The sequence below is a fragment of the Diabrotica undecimpunctata genome, chromosome 8, assembly GCF_040954645.1.
Source record: "Diabrotica undecimpunctata isolate CICGRU chromosome 8, icDiaUnde3, whole genome shotgun sequence".
Taxonomy (NCBI): Eukaryota; Metazoa; Arthropoda; class Insecta; order Coleoptera; family Chrysomelidae; genus Diabrotica; species Diabrotica undecimpunctata.
In genome coordinates this window covers 90,009,037-90,026,756 of record NC_092810.1, presented here as the reverse complement: position 1 = coordinate 90,026,756, position 17,720 = coordinate 90,009,037, and the positions used below count along the sequence as shown (strand labels likewise).

General features: G+C 33.8%; 1 protein-coding gene across 4 annotated transcripts in view; it reads right to left on the bottom strand.

The window, feature by feature from the left end:
- LOC140447766 (glycoprotein 3-alpha-L-fucosyltransferase A-like) overlaps nt 1-17,720 on the bottom strand; it is a 155,552-nt gene that overhangs the window by 95,485 nt on the left and 42,347 nt on the right. The window contains exon 1 of one of the 4 annotated variants that reach the window (XM_072540619.1): nt 1,288-1,441. The exons of the other annotated variants lie outside the window; for them this stretch is intronic. The gene's annotated coding sequence lies outside the window, so the exon portion shown is untranslated. Of the gene's footprint in view, nt 1-1,287; nt 1,442-17,720 lie in introns of those variants that run through there. 4 annotated transcript variants of the gene reach the window in all.

Genomic DNA, 17,720 nt, shown 5'->3' with positions numbered 1-17,720 from the left:
TCTGCTTGCACTTTTTCTAGCTCCAATTTCTTGCACTTCTCTCCTCCAGCTTTTCTTCTCTCGAGTTTCATCCCTTTCAACTACCAACATCTGACATTTCAATCATATTTTGTTTTTTCTATTCGTAGCACAAATACCTAGAGGGTAGCCGAAAACATTTTGCGCTTCTATTACAAGGTGACGAACCTCGGTCGAGAAACGATCGGCTATCGACAACATCTGTATGCCTAATTTTGCAGGGAGTACCCAGAGATTCAAGTATCTAAACAACGAATAGCAGATCAATACCGGGTAATTATAAGAAATAATCTTATCCCCGAGACTAGACGCGAGACCATCAAAAGCGAAGTCAAATGGGAGATTCACAATCAAAAGCTAGTTGAAGATCAAGTTCCTAATGAAATCCCTAATGAATAGACTCCTGAGATTCTCATACAAGAAACTCAACCTGTTAATACGCAACAGGACAACAACGCGTTGCACGATAGCCCGGTAAGTGAAATGACACGTGCCGTACAAGAGTTTAATGGAACAAACCCCCTTAGCAGGCCACCGCTACCAAAAACAAACTCTTGTAAGAAGCTAGGTGCACTGTTAGAAATTGTCAACACTGAAGTCCTACCCAATTATATCGTGGAAGCCCATACATAACCTATTAAATTTAATAGCGAATAATTTAATTAATTCCTGCCACCACAAATTGTATAATTAAAAATCGGCTGCGAATTTGGTGATCAGTAAAAAATGTAATACAAAACTCCAGCTTTTCCAACAAATGAATTGCCAAACTAGAATTTCGCTGGTTTTTGTACGTAGATCGATTTCATAAGACAACTTTACGCAAAAGTTCAGCGATTTATTTGTTATGAAAGTTATACAACAGACTAAAATATTTTGTTGTCCTAGTCTTAAATAGGTGGAAGCCAGAAAATGGAGTATGAGTGGATTATGGGAATTGATTGGATCCCCAGTTGCATAGTGACGAACACAATCACTAGTATATATATATATATATATATATATATATATATATATATATATATATATATATATATATATATCATCATTTGACTCTACAACTATATAGTAAACGCAGCCAAGACTCTATGTGAGTCTTGGCTGCGTATACTATATATTATATGTATATATATATATATATATATATATATATATATATATATATATATATATATATATATATATATATATAAGAAGATATATAAATTTAGAACATGGAATTGGTATAAATGTATGCGCTTTATTTTATACATTGAGTAATTGACTTACCATTTTGTTTGTTAATTAACTAAATAAATAAGTACAATTTCGCGGTATAACAGTTCAACAATAACAACGACAAATTAAGCGGTATATTAACCAGGTCACACATAAAATATGACGATAAATGAAAAAAGCAGGTACAGTAGGAGATATCTTTAACTCTGCTACATTTGATAACGATTTTTTTACAAAAGTACAGTGCAGCCTTTTATTAACATGTCGTTTTATAAGTTTATCGTCGGCTGCATTGATGATTTATCCACTATTTTGCGGTGTGCACAATAAAATATTATCCGAACCACTGGCGTCCTATATGAGCTAATAACATTTTTATGGCGAGAACCATATATTATAAAGGTGATTGGGTTGGATTTCGTGATAATTTTTATTGTGGAATATTTTTTACGAACTACAATTAAGTTTTTTAATTATTAATAATATACAAATAAAAATGATTTCTACAGGGTATTACAGTCGGCTGAAAATATTGGAAAAATTTTTCGAAACAATGGACAATATGAATTTTTTGTATTAATACATTGCTTAACATAATCTTCTTCTAGGGTATTTAGGATTTACTTTTGAGTGGTATTTTAGAGGGTATTTTACTTTTACAGTGTAGTAGCCTGCCACATATACCACTTTATACGCTTGCGTTTGTTCGATCTTCTGATGCCTTATTATTTTGGTCCAGGTTATTACTTTATCTTTTTCTTGGTATTACTAATACTCTACTTGTTCAATACTCTTATTAATCTCTGCTCTCATATTCTATTTATGTGGTATTTACACTCTTTTTTATCTAGTATACAGTTTTTTATGTTACACGTTTGGGTGAGATCTCTATTACGTTGTTTGTTCCGTAGTGTTTTTCCTGTCATATATCTGACTCTCTTAATTCCACACGTTTTCATTACTATTCTTATTTTCTTGGCATCGTAACTTTTTCTTCAGTAGTGACCGACCTCACTGTTACCTTTTAAAACCTTGTCAACTGTCAATTGAATTTTTGGAGATGACCATATTTTGTTTAATATTATCCTATTAAATTTTCGTGTTCTTAAATTAAATTTATATATAAGTCTTAGAAGGTCATATAGAGATAATTCAACCATTTACATGTATTCCGAACTTTTTGATAACTTCGTCCATAATGAGGTTAAATACAGGAGATCTTAATGAATTGCCCCGATATAGGCTTCCCTCGACCGATATACGCTTGTTGTTGTTAATTGCGATCTGGTTGCCCTTTCTGCTATATACGTTATATACGTAGTGTATATTTCGCCAATATACATGATCAAATGCTTTCTGCAAATCCCTAAAGCAACACTAGGTCGCCACGTTATATTACAATGATTTTTTCATGATTTATCTTACTGTAACAACCGCATCATTACAGGATTTTCTATATCTGAAGCCTGTTGTTCAATTTTGATGGCAATTTTATTGGTTATGGTAATTTTTTTATTTTTGCCTTTGCACTTCGTATAAGTCGGCTTCTATTCTTGAAGAAAAACTTGACAATAAGTGTTTATTTAAATATTCGGAGAACTCAAACAATAAACAAAAATACGGTAATTAAAGAGAACTTGAGAAAGAATGGAAAGGAATAGGGATACCTGTGAGGAATGGAGATGATCAACTAGTGATAGTATCATCATCATCATCATCATCATCATCATCATCATCATCATCATCATCATTATCATCATCCAGCCTTTATTTATCATGTCCACTGCTGGACATAGGCGTCCCTTAAACTCCTCCATTCTTTGCGATTTTGTGCTCTTTGTTGCCAATTTTTCGTGATACGCCTGATGTCGTCAGCCCAACGTGTAGGTGGTTTTCCTCTACTAGGTTTGTCTGCTTATGGCCTCCAATGTGTAATTTTGCTCGTCCATCGTGAGTCATGCATTCTCGCTACATGGCCTGCCCAATTTCAGTGATAGTATAGGGCTTCGAAAATTTGAGTTCCATGATGAGGAAGCTGCAAAAAGAATGTACAAGTAGCTCTCGAGATTACTTCGTAAAAGCACCCTTGCAAGATTAAAAGATTTTTAAATGAACAACTTAGTAATAATAAAAGAGAAAGCTCAATACAATTACCTGTCAGAGTACGGAATTAAACGATGGATACGAGCAACGTGCTGGTTCTAACTTGCGTGGGGAAAGAGCTCTGAACTGAGTAGGGGCTTTTCAGCACTTCACGGAAGACGTACTGGGCGGGGGAAGTCCTCAACCCCGACACAGCGCGTTCCAATGGCTGATAGGGAACGTTCCTGAAGGACAGGTTCAAATAAGGTCCGACCAAATAAGTAGCCGCAAATCAACTGAGGGCATGACATAGGGCAGCAGCCATGTCATTATTGCACTGGGGCTGTATGATCCATACAGGTCTAGTGGAAATTACTCACAGGCGACAACTACATCTTAGTTCAACCGGCTCTGAGACTGCGATGAGGCAGCCAACGGGAAACCACCTGATTATCTTCACAGAGAGCGTTATGAAATGATGACTAAGCAAGAAAATTCTGTGCTCTGCAATCCCGCTGGCAACCGGCGTCATATCGATTCCGGGTCGAATGGTGTGAAATGGGCGACCGGGCAGATACTGGAAGATCAAACTTAACTACGTAAAAAAGACTGCATCGCAACATGGAATGTAAGGGGCTGCTATAGCCAGGTAAATTGTATATATTAGAAAATGAACTGATCACGGAGGCGATAGATATCTGTGGGATATCTGAGACACACTGGGAAGGCCAACGACATTGGGAGGCCACTCACTACAAAGTTTTCATGTCAGGAGCTAACAAATCAGGACAAAAAGGCGTAGCAATATTAATTCAAAAACGTTGGGCAAAATATGTACATGAATACCTTTCAGTAAATGATCGAATAATCAAAATAACTCTAAACGCTAAACCAGCCAAAATGCATATTATACAGGTATATATGCCAACATCCGAAGCGACAGAAGATACAGTAAAAGAAATATACCACCTGATACATGAAACCATCTCTAACATTCCCAAAAAAGAACCAATGATGATAATGGGAGATTGGAATGCAAAAATAGGAAAAACTAAAATAGATGACCATTTGAAAGGAACGACAGGTGAGCATGGCTTAGGCGAACGAAATGAACGAGGTACGGTAATTACCGTACAGTAGCATTGATATCACACGCGAGCAAAGTACTTCTAACCATCATCAATGAAAGAGTAAAATCAATTCTCTTACCACAAATTGCCCAAGAACAATGCGGATTCGTCCCAGGTAGAGGAACAACATATTCTTAATATTCGTCAAATTATCGAAAAATCTCGAGAGTTTAACATAGAAACATATTTATGCTTTGTTGACTAATTCAAGGCCTTTGATGTCGTAAAATGGGATAAAATGTGGCATATATTTAGAGAAATGGGTACGCCAGAACATCTAATCTATTTATTACAAAAACTATATGTAAATGATACTGCTAATTTAAGAGTTAATAATGTGGTTTCAAAAAACTTCAAATTAAAATTTGGAGTTCGACAGGGATGCATAATATCCCCTATACTATAGGGGATATATATCAATATATATATATATATATATATATATATATATATATATATATATATATATATATATATATATCTCATCATGAAAATCGTCATCTTGAAAATTTCAAGTTTCTTAAATATTTTTGCCTCTGGTGCAGTAATAACTTTTTTTTTTGGCTAATGTATTTTTTATTTGTCATCAATGTTTGTTTTGAAAGAAAAAAAATGGTTTTTTATTGCTTTTATTGAAAAAAACAGAAAACAAATCAAATTTTTGATAAAACAGACGTACGAAAAAAAATGGAAAATACAGAACGTGCTAAAAAATCAGTGAAATTTCAATGACCAATATCGTGTATTGCCTCCCCTTGCTCTAATAACCTCTTGCAGACAACGGGGCATACTCTCAATTTTTCTCTGGATTACATGTTGTGGTATGTTATTCCACTTTCTCACTAACATATTCTTGAGCTCCTGTGCGTTGTTAGGAGGATGTGTATGGGTTTGAATACGTTTTTTCAAATCGTCCTAGAGATGTTCGATGGGATTCAGGTCCGAAGACCTAGCTGGCCAGGGTACCCTCGTAATTCCAACTTCGTCCAAGTATTACATACCGATCCTGGCAACGTACGTTCGCACGTTGTCCTGCATAAAAACGGCGTTTTCCCCAAGCTCTGCCATTTTGGGCATAACATGTTCTTCCGGAATCTCCGTAATGAACCTTTGTGCAGTTAGGGACCCATTTTCGATGAAGGGTAATTCTGTGTGGAAGTCGGAAGATATACCTCCCCAAGCCATGACCGATCCTCCACCAAATGGCATTCTTGGAGCAATGCAAGCTTGTGAAAATCGTTCACCGGTTCTCCTCTAAACTTTTTCACGTCCATCGGATTCAGTTAGGCAGAAACGGGATTCATCTAATAATAACATTTTGCTACAATCGTTAATTCCCCAATGCGAGTATTGTCGAGCAAAAGCTAGTCGTGCAACTCGATGCACCCGGCGAAGTGACGGTCCTCTAGCCATTACCCGAGAAGATAGTCAAGAAGAACGAAGTCTTCTTCTGACTGTTGCAACACTAAAATTGCGATTTCGTACTTCCTCTAGACGATTTAGATGCATAACCGCAGTTGAGGTCCGGTTTCGTAAAGCCTGAAACACAAGGAAACGGTCATCTAGTGCCTTGGTCGTTCTTCTTCGTCCAGAGCCAGGTCGCCTGGTTAGCAAACTTGCCTCCTGAAAGCGTTGAAGTACTCGTTGAACCGTAGAACGGCTTACGCCAACAGTTCTTGCGACTTGCCGTTGAGTGTGACCGTCTTCCACAAGTGCAACAATTTGTGCCGTTTCAACAACAGTCAAAGGCATTTTTGTCAAAAAATAAACACTAATAATGGCACTAATAAACACTAATGGTGGCAATAATAAACGTTTGTCCGTTGCATTTGAACAGAAAGTCGAAGTACAAACGAAAGATTTAAAACAAGCGGAGTTACAGGTAGCGTTCATTTTGGAAAGTGTGCACTTTACCGCGAAATCGGCACTATTGTAATTCTTTGTTACAAAGAAAACCGCAACAATTCTCAGAAACATGCATTAGTTTGTATTTGTGTTATTATTATTTACGATAAAGCTGGTTAAAAATGAAATATCGGTGATTTTCAAGGTGACCCGGATTTTATGATCGCGAGTGTATATATATATATATATATATATATATATATATATATATATATATATATATATATATATATATATATATATACATATATATATATTGTGAACATATTATGCGTCAAGTTTTTGAGGAATGGCAAGGTGGAACAAAGATAGGAGGAAGAAAAATCAAAAACCTACGTTATGCTGATGATACTGTTATATTGGCGTCATCACCAGAAGAACCGGAACAAATTATGAATAGGCTAGGCACGGTGAGTATGGAATATGGTTTATGGAAAATGAGATAAGAATTATGGCAGGTTACGAAGTGGTCAGGCAATTTAATTACTTAGGTTCCGTTATTACTAACAGTGGAGGATGCGAAGACGAGATCAGTAGACGCATCACAATGGCCAGATCGGCAAAATCCAATTCACAAAAATTTGGAAGAATACTGACATCACAAAAAACACAAAATTACGCCTTGTTCGAGCATTGATATTTCTTATCGCCACTTATGTTTCAGAAACTTGGACAATAAAAAAAGCCGATTCAAAGCGTATAATGGTATTTGAAATGTGGGTCTACCGTAGAATGTTGCGCATACCATGGACCACCCATCGCACAAATAACTCAATTCTAGCAGAACTTAACATAAAAACTAGACTCATCACAACTATCAACCAAAATATACTGAGATATTTTGGACATATAACTAGAAGAAGAGAAGGTATGGAGCGAATGATAGTTGAAGGTAACGTAGCGGGTAAAAGATCCAGAGGAAGATCTCCAGTACAATGGTCAGACCAAATAAAGGAGATGACTGGTTACTCATTCACTGAAGCAAAACAACACGCACAGGAAAGAGATAATCGGACAGCAATAGTCATACAAATTACATGACGTCACTACATCCTTACGAAGGAGAAAATATTGAGGAGGAGGAGCAACGTGAACTGTAACTTAATCAACACTTAAACATAAAACAAAAATACATTTATATAAAATATTAGTGGTTATATAAAACCAACAAAACTGGAACACAATGGAACCCCATAGATAGAAGAATAAGATCAAAATATATGATTTTGGGACTCTGATAAAAAGTTATTAAAGTGGCTATCTAATGAAGCACAAATTTGATTCGCGTATATACAAGTTAAATAATAGGCGGTAACTGGTGATTGCAACTGCAGCATTGCAAGACAGGGAATAAATCGACTGTGTTATAGTATGTAGTAAGACCAAATAACATTATGATTGTGTAAGTTATTCTAGGCCTGGTGTATGATTATTTCATATTAACTTCGGAATTTTGTACATGAATTATAAAGCCTAAGAGCTGGTGTGGGCTATAGGTAGTTTTATATTAATTTCGATCATTCCAAATTTTTGATTATATAAAAATGCAATATTATAGCTGTTGATCGATACATTAGCCCTGGTTTTATAATTTCAGGTTCCGCGATAGAACAAACGATGTTCAATCACGACTTACTTCATTATAATTGACTTTACGACTAAGTCATGATGCACTAATAAAATACATTTATCCAACTCTTTTATAAACATACATTAAAAAAGCGTTTAAAAATCGAGCCCATTATTCCAATAAAACTGAAAAAAAACTAGTCCAGCACACCAATGAAATGTGCGAAAATACCGTAGGGTAAAGGAAATTAAATTAAATATGACACATTAAGTCATAGACCAATAAATATATGTGACAATCCGCAACATAAATAGCATTAATAACAATTTTTCTATTTATATCATTATATCAATTATGACTTTCTGTAATTTCACTTAAAAAAAATACGCGCTACAACCATTATTATACTAAAGTTGTGAATGAGAGTAGTGTTTAATTTGTTGTTAAAATTAATATACATTGTTTCACAAAAATATTAGTTATGAATTATATGATGGTTTTTAAGTGAATGCCAAGAAAATGGCGCAGAGACTGCACGTCAAAATGCACAGCACAATCTAATAGAAATATTTTGATGACATTGAAAATGCAATACCTACTTAATAAATATCAAAATATTTTCATAATTCAAGTACATACACTGATGTCGACTGCTGAAATGATAACTACATAGTACGCAACATTGTCGTACAAGTAATATAACTGGGTTGTATCGTCCTAAAGTTTGTTTTGTTCAAAAATCTATAGTGCAACGTATATTATATACGACAGATGGCATAGTGTTCTCACATCGATTTCAACAAACCACTACGGTATTTGAATATAAAAAAGTATGAATATTAATAAGAACCATATATTTAAGACTTGACTTGGAAACCGTCAAAGCGCAAACCTAGAATCTGATCAATACATAGTAGAAATCAAACTAAGAGCAGGAATATTAAAGGTTATTTAAGGCACAGAAATCCACAAAAAACCGAAGAGTGAAAATAAAAATTTTAAACAAGACTGAGAATACAAAAAAAATGTAGACCCAAAGAATGACATTAAAAAGTACTGGAAGACATGCGAAAAACTCATAAAAGAAACAGCTAATGAGGTGATTGTAATGGTTAAGGAAAAACAAAACAAACATTGGTTTGAAGAAAAATTTGCTGAAATACCTTCATTATCATTGATGCTACAGCCTTATAGTAGAGCGTCGAACTACCAAGTCTATTTCGCCAGTCGGCCGTATCCATTGCCAACCGTTGCCAGTTAGCTGCACCGATTTTTCATCAACGCCATCCTTCCATCTAAGTTTTGGCCTATCTCTTCATCTACTTTTCACTTCTGTGACGTAAGGATTCTTCTAGAAGGATTGTTCTGCTGTGAACTTGCTAGATGTCCTGCCCATCTTAGTCTTCTTATTTTTATGAGAGATGTTACTTTTATCTTTACTACCAGATATCTGTTTTTTATTATTATGTGCTGAAATAACAAGAAGGAAAAACTAAGCATAAATAAGACTGCAACAAAGAGCTGTAACAAGACAATCACAAGAGTATAAAATACTGGGAAAAAAGCGAAGAATTTACATAGAGAAAAAAAAAGAAAACAAACAAGAATAGAAATACAAGAACTGAAGATTTTTAATAAAACACCAAAGACGAGAAAAATCTACCAGAAACTAAACAAAATGCAAAAATAATTTATTCCTAAACTAATTGTAGAAGTAAAGGTATAATATTATGAATGATCAAGAAATCCTGAAGAGATGGAAAGAAAATTTCAAAGAATGCTAACATAAACTTAAGGGCATAATAGTAAACAAAAGTGGATAAATCATGACATATGGATGATGTAAATATTAAAGGTCGCACGCAACGAAAAATGCTGGAGTCATTCTCCTAATAATAATATCGTATAGTATCGTGTAATATATAATAATCGTATAAGCCAATAATATTAGGCGAAAAGTAACTTAAATTACCATTACAAGTGACAAAAATATAAAAAGCGTCTCACAATTTACGTACCTGGTATTCCCAACAGACAAAAATTACTAATTTTCAAATAACAACACAAAGACGGAAATAAAGCGCAGAATATATCTAGCAAATCGGGCATATGTGAACTTTTAAAATATCTAAAATCAGACATATTTCTCATATTCAGAGCTTTCCTATGACTCAGAAACCTAGGTACTGATAAAATCGGACAAATCACAACTGGCAATATTTGAAAGAAACGTCCTACGAAACGTCCTCGAGAACCTAATGTAAGATGAATGGGCATCGACTTATCTACAAACCAGCAAGAATCATATTATCACAAGAGAATTTAAAACTAGAAGCTGTATAGAAAGAATAGAAAGGATTAATTGAACAGATATAAAATTTTGGACTTAAATTTATTCATTAAAATTTATTGTGCAAAAATATTCATTACATTATTTAGTGATATTGCTTGTTTTGCTTCAACATTGCTTCCTATTTGATTGGAATATTATTATTCTCTCTTTCTAGATCGAACTGTGCTTCTTCTCGTGATTTGTCACTGGTCTCAAATTTATCATTTGGCAATTCTAACTTTCCGTTTTTTTTGACGTGACAACGTCTTAAATTAGGTTGTGGCTCGGAGTCACTCATGAAAAAGTGTAACGCCCGCTCACGTCTGTTACGATGAGTCACCGAACGAGAGAGAGGCCCGCCGGACCGGCGAATGCCTTGCGTCTCTCTCCCACTCAAACATGATCGGTCCGCTGCGCGCGCAGCACTAGAGAATTAGGCGCGTTGAATCGGTGCGTGCTTGTGTCTCTGTCTTTCTCGAGCGTTCTTGGTGTTGGATTACACATTACAGCAGAAACACTTCCTTTCATTTCATATTTCTCCTATCATCGTCCTATCCTCAACAAAATCACTCAAATAGAAATTAGTTAAGTTTAAGTTTACATGTACAATGTTTTAGTAAACAAAATATATTTCTATAGTTAAAATTTGTGCAATTCTTATTTTCATTCAATTCCTTGTTCCTATTGTGCAATTTAATAATATTCATATCAATAAATATTCTACCGAGAAAAAGACGTTGTCACGTAAAATCTTCGCCCGTAAAACCGACTTTACAGGCAACCGATTTTTTTTTGTTCGATTCTCTTAGTATGTATCTTCCATTTTTTATTTTGTCTTGTACCCACTTATTTATTTTCTCTATACTGCATATATGTTTTTGATCTTATTACTCCTTATTTTGTCAATCAATATTTTTCCTGATATTTTTCTTAGTGTTCTCATTTCATTTGTTTCTAAGTATCTTCGTATTATGTTAGTTTCAAGTCTTGTTTCTACGGTATAAATAAAGACATTTTTGTCGATATCTTTAGGTGTCTGTTTGTCCATATTCTATGGTAAAGGTTCTATCACACTGTTCCTTTTGCTTTTATTACTTATTCCCTTTCTTCTCTCCCAATACTGTTGTTACTTGAAAACTTGATTGATTGAAGATCTTAATTTACATTACATGTTCCACCATCTGATTTTCAAGATGCTTTTGATACTATTATTAGACTTTTTATTTTTTTGTGGGGATATTTTCAAGGTAAATTCATTAGCTAGTAATAATCTTTGAAAAATGAATGGAAGTAAATCATTAAATATAGGGTACCATTGCCTACACTTTTATTTTTGGTTTATTTTCCGCAAATGAATTATTTAATTTCCACCATCTGATTTTGAAGATGCTTTTGATACTATTATTAGACTTTTTATTTTTTTGTGGGGGTATTTTCAAGGTAAATTCATTAGCTTGATTATTGTCCAGCATTTTTAAACGGGGGGCCGATCGGCTAAATTTCTAGATAATAATAATAATATTATCTACTTTTTTTATAATTAATTAATTAATTTTTAAAGTTAATTAATTTTATAATTAAATTTTAATCAAATAGAAGGCAGATATCGAGCAAAGTTTTATTTAATTTCATAATTAATTTCGGATGGCTAAATTTTTTTTTCTGAGGGTGGGCATTTCTAAAAGCCGTACCAGACTAATTCATCTCTAGGAATAGCTGGCGTGTATTGAATTCAGAGTAGAGGAGTACATCCGAGCCCATTTCCCCTTCAAAGAAGGAGGTCCTGCAAACAGATGCCTTTCTAAAAGACTAAATCTGGATAATACGAATTGATGTGGGGATACCTAACAACAATAATCTGCGTGTTAAATATAATGAAAACCTCGCAAAGTGCAAAGATCTGGAAATTCATCTTCCAGAAAACATAAAAAAGCTGGGTCTGAATGAACATCTCTACAAGACCATACAGAACGCTGTACCACTCACGACGTCCAGATGTATACGAAAATATTTTTGGGAGACACTCTAGCATGCTAAGCTATCTAGGGCTTGATAACAAGAAAAAACTTCCACAAGAGCTCAATCCTTTTGATATTGTAGGTATCTGGGATAAGTTTATTTTCCCTGAGAGGGAGTCAAAATTCATTTATAATATCAGTGATAATGGATAAAAATTTAAAATGTAATATTTAATTGATAAGCTCGTAAGAAGAAATGCAATACAAATCTAAACAATATGTTCTTGTATGCACGTAACGATCAATGAATTTATCGAGATCAATATGAATATCATAATGAATATTCATCAATGCCTAGCCAACCAATCCTTCTTTAGAGACAGTTGACCGTAGCCAAATTTTAATTCTCCTGAAAGTAGAAAATGTTTTTTTCAGCATAGATGCATTCAAAGGTAACGTCGCAAAATTTTTTAACAAAATATGAATTGTAGGATAGATATCAATATCAAAAAACTCTAATAGTTTTATTCTATCATAAGAAACGTCGTATGCCCATTTTCTTTCCACAATTTCAATTCCACTCTTAGAGTTTTATATACAGAAGTTGAATTTTCATTGAAAAAAAAACAATATTTATCAAAAAGAATATAAGTAGCATTTGCTATTAACTCTTCGTCAGATTTTTCGTGAAATTTTGACAGAAATTCTCGAAATTGAAGAACTCCGTTGTGACGCTCCGCACAAACCACTAAGTTGATAGTCCATCATATTTTTAAGAACTGAATTGCGTTATGACGAAGCCTTAAAAAACAAAATACTTCTTTCAGCGTTCCAATTGCATTTCTCACAGATTAAAGTGATGGAGATTTACCGATTAAAAGATTAAAAATGTGATTGAAGCATAGTGACTAAACTTAAAGTTTCTAATACAACTTGAGCTAACTTGGAAAAAAATAAAACAGTTGGTTTGAGAGGAGGTGCGATTGCACCTATCGTTTCCCCTTGGATCCGCCTATAAGATTGATTGATGTTTAGGTTGTTCTAGTCTGTCAGGAAAATACATACTAACGACTTGTATCTTCGATTGTCTATTCAACTTTTGGTACAATTTGTTTGACGGGCAAGTTGTATAATGTATAGGCCGCTTAAGTTACTTCATATTTCACTTACATTTCCTATATATTTTAAATGGACAAAATATCGGAGAACTCAGCTGGACAGGAAAGAATGATAACTTAAGACTCACAAAGGAACCTGGTGTTGACTGCTGCTGTATGACGTTTGGCATTATTCTGTAGAAAACTTCTAGTTGCTGAAGACATGGTATATTAACTGGTTCTAGATTGTTGTGGATTTAGTCCTGATGGTTCATATTTCTTTCAAGATATACTAATGGAGACTTGCTTCTTATGAAATTAATCTTCATACCATAGTTACTCGGTTAAATAAAAATATCACGTTCTATGCAAAATATAATTTTTAGCCTTTCACCAAGTCTTCGACGAACTATAGTTCATCCATCACGTATACATAGACGGAATCGAGACTTAAATGCTGAATTCGTACTATATTCTTTATCAGTATAGAAAATTCTTTGTAACGAATATTGAACAACTTTTGAAAGAAAATGATATAAATTTTATAAAGAATATTTTATTATAAGAAAAAACGATCTGTACAAGAAACGGAATTATCAACCTCAAATTACTCGTATTTCGGTCGTTGGATTTTTATAATGATGGAGTGAAGACCATTTTATCTAGACAACATCCAGTACACAGGATATAAATGTCATCCAATGCATCAATTCCTAGCATCCCAATCAAGCATATAGTCGGACGATATAAAACGTAACAAGAATAATAAGATATGTGTAGTGTTCAGGACAAAAACATGTATGTGAAAGTTTTTATGCCAAAAACTGTATTTTTCGTATAATCTCGACACTCTGGTTTTGAAAATATATGGAATAAACGGGCCTAATAAAACACTAATAAAGAGCCAATTTACTAACTTTGGCAGTTCAATCGCACCTTTTTCAGCAGGTTCTTTATACTGACAGAAAAGCACTTTCTTATTTAATTTTTACTGCTCTTAACTCAGTTTTTTCCATTGTTTACAAAATAACGCGGAAGTTGAGGATGGCACACTACCAAAAACAAACTAAATGACATGCCCCTTCATACTTTCAACTTTAACTTCTTTAAAAGAACTGATAAAGAAGTTTCCTCCGAATTTGCGCCATCTCTCTGTTCAGATAGTTATCGAATAGTTCTCGTAAAATGTAGAATAGAATAGAACAACAAACTGTTTTGTTGTTCACTATGTCACAATGTTTCACTATACGGACTATTTTCCAATATTTAAAAAAATAGCAATCGAAGAAATGAAATATTCATACTTATACGAGTATATGAAACCTGAATATGCACTATTGCTGTAGTAGATAAGCAAATTATAACCAAACTAATACTATCTGGAAACTATGTAGTTAGATTTACTGACTTTCAGTCAGTCAATTTTAGTCTTACACCTTAATGTGTGTAAAAGTTTCCTTTCATCAGGTAAATGCAATTGAACATCTGAATATTTTCTGTTTTTTGTTAATTTAAAACCTTGTGGTCTAAAAAAATTACTAATTTTAACGGTGTTTCATATATATGTAGAGAGATAATAATGGCATAATTTTCTATAAATATTAGATATTAGTACATAATAGTTTTCTCTATATTTTGCGCCTGTAAGTATTCTCACTACTCCTTAGTAGTAATTTAAATTCTGCTCGCGTAACAAAAGGAGCTCTAAAAGTAAGCAAAATAATACAAAAAAGCTATTTCGAAGAAATAAGGAACAAATAAACTAAGTTGCTCATTCCAAATAAGGCACCAGTAAGTAAGTTTAAGTTGTTTATATAAATGTTCCAATATATCATCTAAAAAGATTTCTAGTAGTTTAAGGTAATCAGTTACCTTTCAGACATAGTAAGACAATGAATGATTTAGTTTTAATGTGTCTTAAAGTGCGATCTAATGAAATGCTCTGTGAATTGGTGGCAAGTAAAGACTCAACTACGTCTTGTGTGAATTCTACGAAATACAGTGAGTTTTTAAAACCAGGCGAAAAAGTGGCGAAAGATGCAAAATCTAAATCGCCATTACAGTATCGCCGTTTAAAAAGGTTTGATGTGTCTGTAATTGGTTTATTGCTCCTTTCGCCAAGGTGAAAGAAACATAAGATATTTTGCTAGAGTAGAGGAAGTTTTTGATATTCTACACAAAATTCAATTGGCTATGATAACTTTGTATGGCATGTCAAAAGAAAAAAAAATCTGCTAAAAATTTTATTGTTGTAAAGCCTATGGTATTTTCGAAAATGAATGATCGTTGCCAAGAGAACATAATAGACAAGCAGTCATTTCGAAAATTATTATATATTATATTATAATATTATATTATTATACGAAATTCGTACAAATTAAACCCTTGCAATCGAAGAAGTTGCGAAAAATGTATTAGATATATTTTGCATATTTGGGGCACCAACCATTTTACAGTCAGAAAACGGTGAGTACAGTCAGTTCTGTAAACATTTAGATTTATCATGTATCATTTTTTTATAGCAAGCGAATTAGGACATCAAGAATATGCTTATGTCGTGGATGAGCGATAAAAAAACTACAAACTGATCAGAAGGATTGAGATTTGTTCAACTAATGAAACATCGTGCACATCATGATAAAATTAAACATTTACCTTATAAAGGAATGTTTGGTTTCCTAACCCGATCGTTAAATTTTATAAAAATATTTTTTTACAATTTTTTGAAATTTAAGATAAATACAACAAAAATGATCAAACGTATCGAATATATTGTCACTGATACAGTTATTAAAGTCATAATTAGCAGTATTATAAATTGTAGCCTATGTATTATTTATATATAGCTCTAGAGGCCCTTGGCTTGGTGTTTTTCTACTGTTTTCCTCCATTTTCTTCTGTCCATGGCCGCAGTTCTCCAATTTGTTATTCCGATTGTTTGTAGGTCTTCCTTACATGCTTCTAGCCACTTTTTTCGTGGTAGTCCTTTTCTCTTCTTTTCTTTCCCTCTCAGCAGCGAGTCCTTTTCCCACATTCCATCTGCCATTCTCGCAAGATGGTCTAACCATCTAGGTCTCGTAGTCCTGATGATCTGGCTAATTTCTGGTTTCCCGTACAGCTCTCCCATTTCTGCATTTGCTCGTCTAAACGTTTTTATAGTCTTTTACTCCCACGAATATCCTTCTTAAAACACGCTGTTTCCAGATATTCAACATATTTTCTTGATTTTTGTTCATAACCCATGTTTTGCTTCCGTATAGGACCGTAATTTATATTTAAATGGGAATAAGCCACAATTAAAGGTTAAAATACGTTTATTGGCGTTTCAATTTCCACTTCGGAAATTGAAACGAAATTTTGAGAACGATTTCCGAAGTGGAAATTGAAACGTCAATAAACGTATTTTAACCTTTAATTGTGGCTTATTCCCATTTAAATATAAATTTAAAATGCCACAAGAAAATAGCTTCAGAACAGTATAGGACCGTGGGTTGGATCACTGTTCGGTATAGTCTCAATTTCGCCTCTCTAGAGATGTTTTGTGCACTTAGTAGTTTATGTAGAGCTCCGACTGTCTTCTTTCCTCTCGAAATCTGCTTCTTAATTTCTTTCTTCCCTTTTACTTGTTAGGCTTACTCTTAGATACTCAAACTTCGTAACCTTTCTAAAGCAATACTCTTTACTCTCGTTGTTTGTGGAAGTCTTCAGTTGCGTGTCTTCATATGTGGTCTACTACATGTCCATATACTTTGTTTTTTGCTCATTAATAATGAGTCTATACTGTTTAGTCTTCGCTTCAAAGAGTTTGAAAATCCTCAGTAGTTTTTCTTTAATTCTTGCCATTAACACATATATCAACTTCATCAACTTACGTACTTACTTCGAATCAGAGAGTAAAATTTTAACACAGAGAGTAAAAATTTAACGTTATAATTTTACTCTAGAGTAAAAATTTAACGGAGTAAAAATTTAACGTTACACCGGCAGTTAAAAATTAAATCGAAATTGGGAACTGAGATTCAATGTTCGTAGATTCTGTTTTGAATTATTCGATTGGTTTGACTGTATAACCTTGTATTGATTGTATGGAATGTATGGCCAACTCTGTATACACAAGGTGGGCCATAAATTTTGCGTTTTTTTAATGTTGGTAATGGGGTGATCGAGCTAGAGGAGCGGAGTCACTCACAAGTGGTTGCTCGCTTCTTGGAAATTTAGTCTCTTCACGGTAGACATTAATCGATCGATTTACGGGAGAGGAACGCGTATTCTTTGTAAAATATTTTTCCAGAACAATGATTCTTATCCTTGAGTTGTTATCAACAGGTCCTCGAAGACACTTTGTCTCATGACCATGTAACTTATGTAGAGCCATACGTTGCCATGTTACCAATTCCAACGGTAACTTGA